This window comes from Helianthus annuus, chromosome 8 (assembly GCF_002127325.2).
Source record: "Helianthus annuus cultivar XRQ/B chromosome 8, HanXRQr2.0-SUNRISE, whole genome shotgun sequence".
In the NCBI taxonomy this organism is placed as follows: Eukaryota; Viridiplantae; Streptophyta; class Magnoliopsida; order Asterales; family Asteraceae; genus Helianthus; species Helianthus annuus.
In genome coordinates this window covers 19,415,152-19,423,535 of record NC_035440.2, presented here as the reverse complement: position 1 = coordinate 19,423,535, position 8,384 = coordinate 19,415,152, and the positions used below count along the sequence as shown (strand labels likewise).

At 36.2% G+C, this 8,384-nt stretch overlaps 1 long non-coding RNA gene across 1 annotated transcript; it reads right to left on the bottom strand.

Annotated features, from left to right (window-relative positions):
• Nucleotides 1–5,509: 5,509 nt before the first annotated feature.
• LOC110903023 lies at nt 5,510–7,200 on the bottom strand. Its single transcript, XR_002571605.2, has 3 exons — nt 7,064–7,200; nt 6,546–6,599; nt 5,510–5,819 (listed from the first exon to the last, which is right to left on the bottom strand). It is a non-coding gene; the product is annotated as an uncharacterized LOC110903023 (long non-coding RNA).
• Between the last annotated feature and the right edge of the window lie 1,184 nt (nt 7,201–8,384).

The following is an 8,384-nucleotide window of genomic DNA, read 5'->3' as shown; positions in this document are numbered from 1 at the left end:
GCCACACGGGCCCAACAGATAAAGCCCAAGAAATAGTGTTGCTTGCCCACTAAGGTTTCCTCTTTAGAAAATGAGCGGGAAACAAGGATTCAAAAAACACAGGCAACATTTAATGCCTGATATGAAAAGGATCTCGGCTGGCATTGTACTTCTCAAGCCAGAAACATTAAATGAGGTCGCCATCCTACCGTTGGGGGTCAGACACGTGTCTGAGCCCCCCGAAGACCCTTGAAACCCGTTAGATTGTCTCATTAAAATATCTCACATGGGAGATAAGGTTTCATAGTTATATAAGAGAGAAGAGCGGTGATCACAACAGACTCAAGGTATTGCATTAAGAGCTTTCTTGTCACACCCTGGCTTTGCGGAAGCGTTGGTTTATTTGGTGTGACTTCTTAATACCATAGCTTAACCACAACAAAGCTATGTGAAAGTAAAACCATGATGATCATCCATTGATTCAAGTTTTAAAATAAAATACCACAACTTTGTTTTCAAACGTCGACACATGCAACAAAAATACAACACAACAAAAAATAAAATTTTGTTCATAAGACACAACCACATAACATGAAATAACATAGTTTAAGACTTGTGACTCGTCCAGGCAAAAGTCACAACCCCTAAACTTGGATGACATCACTTCTTTACGCAGCATGAAGACATATCATACCTCGCCAGATCCCTAATTCCTTGAAATACATGTAAGTTGAAAAATCAACAAAAGTTTAGCGAGTTCATGTGAAAGTGAGTATGTAAAAACCTTTGTAATACATTTGTATGTATGAAATTCCCTGGTATGTAGTAAATAAGCAAATAAAGAGATCACCATTGGGTTGCAAAGCCAATGATATGTGTGAAGTGCTGTAGGAAGACTCAAACCTAGCAGATTTTTGTGTCGGGCTCAATGTCACCCCGAGGTCCATTCAGTCGGGCCTGGAGTTGGGCTCGCTACACCCAGAGAGATCTACCGCTAATGACCCTCGGTCCTACAATGAGGATTAATGGCCTCTCGTTTCCGCCTACCCAGTCACATGATCTAAGTAGTAACCCTCCTTAAGCTAACCATACCATGTATAAAAGTATCCGTAATCATTGTAACATGTATTTCACCCCCGAAGTATAAAAACTGAAAACAGTTAAGAGAAAAGGGGGACATGAACTCACAGAAGTGCGTCTCGAAATAGTCCGTCCCAAAATAACCTGCTGCGTGATGACCTACACGTACTAACTTCTATTAGACGGACGGTCGTGCCTTGGCTTAAGGTTTAACGTTTTTGGGAAATAGTTAGACAACTATTTCGTATTTACACTTCTTAATTATTTTGTAAATATATTCCTTCCCAAGGATGGGGGTATTAATACATGTGTGTTTTTATAATTCCGACAATATATTTTTAAGTCTCACTTGAAAAATATATTTTAAATCACTTGTCTAAAATATTCTATCTCCAAAATATACATATTTTTCCCAAAAATATTATATTTTACTTCATACAATTTCTAAAATAATACTTTATCAAAATACACATTTAAGGGTATTTTCCGAAAATACATAAGTTATATTTAAAGTTCGTGTGGTAATAACAATACCGGTGTAACTTAAATATTTATTTATGAGGGCATTGGTATTATTTTGGAGTCGTAACTTCGTAATGTATTCAAGTTATATTATTTTTACTCTAAAAATAACATATCTAGTTCACAAAATAATCATATAATCACACAAGCGTTTTACTATGAAATATATATTCTAAATATATATTTAACAAGTTTTATTTACGAAAATCCACCTCCGACACTTGGTAATTTTGTAATAAAAATCATGGCGAAGTTTATTTGGAAAAACAAGTCAAAAATATATATATATAAACACTTGTCACAAAAATATTTCTAACTGTTATATTTCTGGAAAAAATTTCGCCAGAGTTTCCTCTGTAACTGGAGGTGGCCACGCTTACTAGCGTATCATTTTCTTTTCAAAATTCAATCAAACAATTTTCCAATCATCAATATATAATATTCAAACATCCAACTTGTCAAAATAAGTCTAAATCGCAAACTCATGAACTTGTAAGTTTTGTAAAAATATGTAGTAACCTTCTAATATATTTAGTAGGTTTCGTTATCTTTAAAAACATGTTTAGTTTCTTAAAAACTTTGTTTTAAAGAACTTGAAGCTTAACAACTTCTTGTCAAAATTTACGAAAATGTTTCTTTGTTAAATCCTCTTGTTACACAAGTGTTTACACACTTGCTTATTCACAAAAATGCTTTTAGTGTATGTAAGATCCGGGTTTTAAACAAGACTTGTATCTTTTACTTGGTTTTTCCGAAAAAACCACTTGTAGATCTTTAGATCTACTAGTTTAGAACCTTATTTTACAAGAAAAATTACATTTACACAAGTTCATGTTTCATGAGTGGAAGGGTTCATCATCTTTACAACTTTTACACTTAACATATTCCTAATTCATGTTCCATGAACATGATCTAGTATGGTTAGATGATGATCCGTCGCACTACTAGCAACTAACAACATAAAATAATCACATCTAGATAAGATTCACAAGATTTACACCACTAGTTACTCTTTATCCATCTAGTTCATCATTCTTTCAAGACTTTTAGTTATGATCTTTTGTGTTTTTGATTTTTAACCGTTAAATCTCTTATTAACCACTTTAAACAAGTTCAAGAGGATGTTTAAAAGCACTTACTACTAGCTCGAGGCTAGGGAAGAAACAAGGCGTAAACAAGGTGGATAATAGCAATCTAGAGAGGTTCTTGAGTTTCCGAAAGCACCGGGCCTTCTTGTATGTCACCTTGCACCTTTGTATGTATGTAATATTGCTAGATCGAAACTTGATGATGGTGGGTGGTGGGGCTAGTGTTCTCGGCCGAACACAAAGGGAGAGAAGAGAGAGAGCAATTTTTTGGTGAAGTGTTGGAAGTGAGAGATGGGTGATCTTATGGTTATATTTATAATCCATATTAGAGTTTTATCCAACATATAAAGTGCCATCTAGATATTAGACAAAGATGATTAAATTAATCAAGAAATGGTGGTGTGTCCCCACCTTTGGGGAACCAGATCGAAGGGGGGGGGGTTATGGTTGGATTTCAAATGGATAGTTAGTGTCTAGTTAAGTTTAGTTAGGACTTTATGTAGGTTATTAGTGTGTAGTGTAATATAAAGGGTGTTAGGGTGTTTGGGGACCCTAACTAGCTCAGAAAAGTATAAACTATGTCATTGGCAATATTTTTATGTTTCGGGTAAAGTCCGGTTGTCCGATTGGATATTGATCCGTTAAAGTGTCAAGTAAAGCTTTAAAGTGTCTTTTATAGTGTTTTTAGTGACACAATAAATTCCCGACACTTTGGAAAGTGTCTAGTATTATTTTACCAAGTTTTTGCACTTTACTAGTTATGTTAAATGCTGAATTTTTGTATAAAGTGCAGAATTTGGTAATTAAGGTATGTTTTAGGCACATCCGGTCACTATAACAATCACCTAGTGACGTAGTTTTACAATCCTCACCTCCCTACACTCCCTACTAGTGTAGTAATCTATTCCCGGCTCATACTGGCCTCAGAGACAGTGTCTGTCTAGTGCTGGCTATGTCAGCATGTTTACTGGGTTATCCGTTCATTGTGCTAACTGTGCTTTTGTGCATCAAGTTTGTCACTGTAGTTTTGTGTGTAATAAATGGAGTGACAGTAGTAAAGTATGATGCATGAATATGTATTTATCAGAAATCAAGAAGTAGTTTAACCACAATTGTAAGCAAGCACAGTAATTAAGCATTAATTAAATATTAATTAATTGGTACGGATACCTGGTTTGGTGAGGGTTGTCACATTCTCCCCCCGTTAAGAAAATTTCGTCCCGAAATTTTAGGTTCTGCTTCTGGTTGCAGGGGTCTTAGGAAATAAGTGGGGGTATTTCTCTCACAAAATCATCATTTCCCTCTGGTAGCGATAAGATCGGCGCATTGAAGAGCTTGTCCTTCAACAACTGAAACGCTTCTTCTTGTTTGATTCCCCAATCAAACTTCTTATCCTTCTGCATAAGGAAGGTCAATGGTTGAGCGATCTTTGAAAAATCCTCAATAAACCTTCGATAGTAGCCAGTCAAACCTAAGAATTTTCGAATCTCGGTTGGCGTTTTTGGAGTATTCCAATTCTTGATCGCTTCAATCTTTGTGGGATCCACATGGATTCCATCTCCATTAACCACGTGTCCAAGAAATTGGACTTCGCGTAACCAAAATTCGCACTTCGAGAATTTGGCATACAACTTTTCCTTTTTCAGCAACTCCAAAATAGCTCTTAAATGCTGTTCATGTTCAGCCTTCGTCTTCGAATAAATCAAGATATCGTCTATGAACAGAATCACGAACTTGTCGAGGTACGGCTTACAAACTCTGCTCATCAAATCCATAAAAACAGCTGGCGCGTTTGTCAACCCAAACGGCATTACCAGAAACTCGTAATGTCCATAACGAGTTCTAAAAGCGGTCTTAGGAATACTTTTCTCTTGTATTCTCAGCTGATGGTAACCTGATCGCAAATCGATCTTCGAGTAGTAGCTTGAACCTTGCAGCTGATCGAATAAATCATCGATCCTTGGCAGAGGATATCTATTCTTGATGGTCAACTTGTTCAACTCCCGGTAGTCAATACACATACGAAAATTACCATCTTTCTTCTTGACAAACCGGACTGGAGCTCCCCAAGGTGAGAAGCTTGGTCTGATAAATCCTTTATCTAGCAACTCTTGAAGTTGTGTCGACAATTCCTGCATCTCAGACGGGGCAAGTCGATAAGGTGCCTTAGCCACAGGCGCGGCGTCCGGAACTAAGTCAATGTGGAACTCCACTTGCCTTTGGGGTGGCAATCCTGGCAAGTCTTCTGGAAAGACTTCAGGATACTCCTTCACAACAGGGATGTCTTCGATCTTCGGCTCGGCAGCTTCTTTATCCACGATGTGTGCCAGGAAGGCAACACATCCCTTCTGTAAACACCTTCGAGCTTTCAGGCAGCTGATGATTCTCAGAGGCGTATCGTTTCTCCATCTTCTGTTGGGATGCGAATGATCTTTTCGTGACAAATAACCTCAGCCTTATTGCTTGATAACCAATCAATCCCTACTACCATGTCGAAACTTCCCAACTTGACTGGTAGTAGATCCAAGGTAAACTCGCGTTCTCCCAACTCGATTACACAACCTCTATCAACTTCATTAGCTTCAACTAGCTTTCCATTAGCCAGTTTAATTGAGTACGGAATATCTAATTTACTACCAGTTAACCCAAGCATACTCTTAAATTCTAATAATACGAAACTATAGTCGGCACCAGTGTCAAACAAAATGGATGCAAAGCGTTGATTTATAGGGAACGTACCAGTGACAACATTGGGATCCTGGCGCGCTTCCCTTGCTCCGATGTTAAAGACTTGTAAGGACCGCTTCTTTCAAAATAAAAGTTTACTTATATAAACAAGATTTTTCGGACAATTAAAATACCACTTTAACACTTAAAGAAATTTTTACAAAAATTGGGCATGACCCGTTTGCAAAACGGACATACCCCCTGTTTTGACATAACATACAACGTTTACATACGACCCATTTTACATAAAACCATTCCAACGAAAATAACAAATTTTCAAACCTAAAACAATTTAACAAAGTTTAACCAAGTAACAAAACAAAAACCCAAAAGCATGCATATAAGTTGCGGAAGCGCTTGGTATTATAAGGCTTGAACATGTGCTCGTTCCATGTCTCCATATCGCCTAAAGAGGTGCTATTCCTACATTAACATCCACAATTTAAAAAGTTAGTGATCGCATAGAAAATCATAACCTTACGTTTTAGCTTTTTCCATATAAAACCTTCTTACTCTTAAGCATACAACAACCCAATAAATGGGTTTGGCATAACCACTCTCGTAGAGAGTTTGACATACACATTCGACCCGTGTAATTGGGTTTAGCATAAACACTCTCGTAGAGAGTTAAGCATACACCTTCAACCCGTGAAATTGGGTTTAGCATAAACACTCTCGTAGAGAGTTAAGCATACACCTTCAACCCGTGAAATTGGGTTTAGCATAAACACTCTCGTAGAGAGTTAAGCATACACATTCAACCCGTGAAATTGGGTTTAGCATAACTCAACATTACTTTCGTTAACATACCCAAATCCACAAGGGATTTGTCGCTTACTTACTACATTGCCACGTTCGTTATACAAGGATAGCTTTACATTAAATTTAATATAAATGGGAAATATAATAAAGATTCGTATAAAACGAAACATACATAGTTTCCAATACCCGGTTCGACTAAAGGCACCGGGTATGATGCATTAACTTTCGTATCATAATCATTTCTCAACATCCGCTTATGACGGATCTAACTTTACTTTCAACAATCGGATATCTCAACGCTCACGGTTCCAACATAACAATTTAATACGTTAGAAATTATTATACATATGACAACATATTAAAAACATAAAGTGTACACTAACGTACCTCGATCTTGTGTGCCTTCCGATTTCCTAATACTTGAACCTTCTTCCTTCACGCCTATATTAACACATTCATTCGTTCATTTAGTACAACCAATCTCATTCCATTATTTTCCAAATTTCACATTTTTATTCCTTCAAGCATTTCATCAAACACTTGGCGGGTTTCGCATTTTTGGGACATTTACTCAACTATCTAAAACATGTATTTAATCTAGTTCTTTTAATTATTCAACAATAATCAAGCAAAATCTCATTCCATATCAATTCATCTAGTGTTTAAACCTCATTAACAGAATTATTCATCAACGATTCATATGCATGACACTACAAATCATCCTAATTCACATCTCAATTTCATGTAGTGGGTTTTCACTAGAATCTTTCAAATAACCTAGAATCAAACATGATTCTTGGTCTAGAAGGTAATCCTAACTCAGTTTTACCACATTTGCTACAAAAATTCGAGATTGGGTTGTAACCCTCATCCTACAAGTCATAATTTCAGAAAATAAAACTTACCACTTCACTAATTAGGGTTAGATACTCGAAAATAGGGGCTCATGCACTGGATTATCTTACGAATTCAGCTTCAATTGCTTGATTTCTTGAAGTTAGGGTTTCCCCCTCTTGCCTTGTTCTTGATCGATTTCCCCCAGACACACCTACTGTGTGTTTTGGGGTTATAATTTGTTTTAATAATTAAGTTTAATCACTTTTACACTTTTACCCCCTTTACTTAGTTACTGATTACAACACTAGTATTTTCCCTATATTTAACTACCATCTTGCCATATATCCTTAACCATGTTAAGTTGATTATTTATCCTTTCTTATTTTTGTGTTAACATTTTTGGGGCGTTTCATTTACATTTACTAGGCTAAACCTTTAATAAATTTAGCTTGTATGTCTAACGATAAATTTTGGGGTGTTACAAGTCTACCCCCCTTAAAGGAGGTTTCGTCCCCGAAACCTTTCTCATTCCAACTAGACCACTTCTACTCTTACTTTTTCATCTATTCATTCACGATGCTTAATACAACATAGATGCATTCGGGATCTTGGCAAGAGTTTCATTCATGCATAAACATATTTGTACATATTGTCCCTCCGATCATAACTCGAGTAAATTACTTTCATAATCACATATAAGTCAGAATCTGATCCAGAGCTCTTATTAGTGACGTTTTGACTTTATAATGCTAGTTCCTAGCATAGATCATCACGAGCGGTTCGTTTATTGAAATTTATTCCAAATGTATACTATTGGTCGTACAAGCTTATGCTTACGGCTCGTTTCTATCTTTCAAAAAAAAAATGTAACATATTCATGCATTTACTATTATAAATAAATCGATTTATTTCATTCCGCACACGAATCAGGCACAATATAATTCATTATTGTAATCATGAGCAAACCCCACTATCCCATTACTAACGTTCTTCTAATTACTTTCTTGTTCATATGAGGGCTTAGCATAACATTATACATATACTATAAACATTTAATGACTTAGTGGTACTAATACAAAGCTACCCACTTCCTAATTACTTTTTCATACTTAATACGAGTATAAAGCATCATTCTACAGTTACTGTCGTCATTTGAACTAATTATAAGTTTGAGTTTAGCCTCAAATTTAATCCTTCGCAACACTTTATTATTAGCTCCTTGCATGATCTACTTATGATAACAACCAGGTATGTTGTGTACGAGCACCATACGAGCGTTTAACCAAATCAGTTCAAATTTTCATTTAAGACCTTTAGATCTCCCTCTTAATGACATTCATACTTTCTCACGCTGACCATTACAGTCGATTATTGTATACCATACCATAA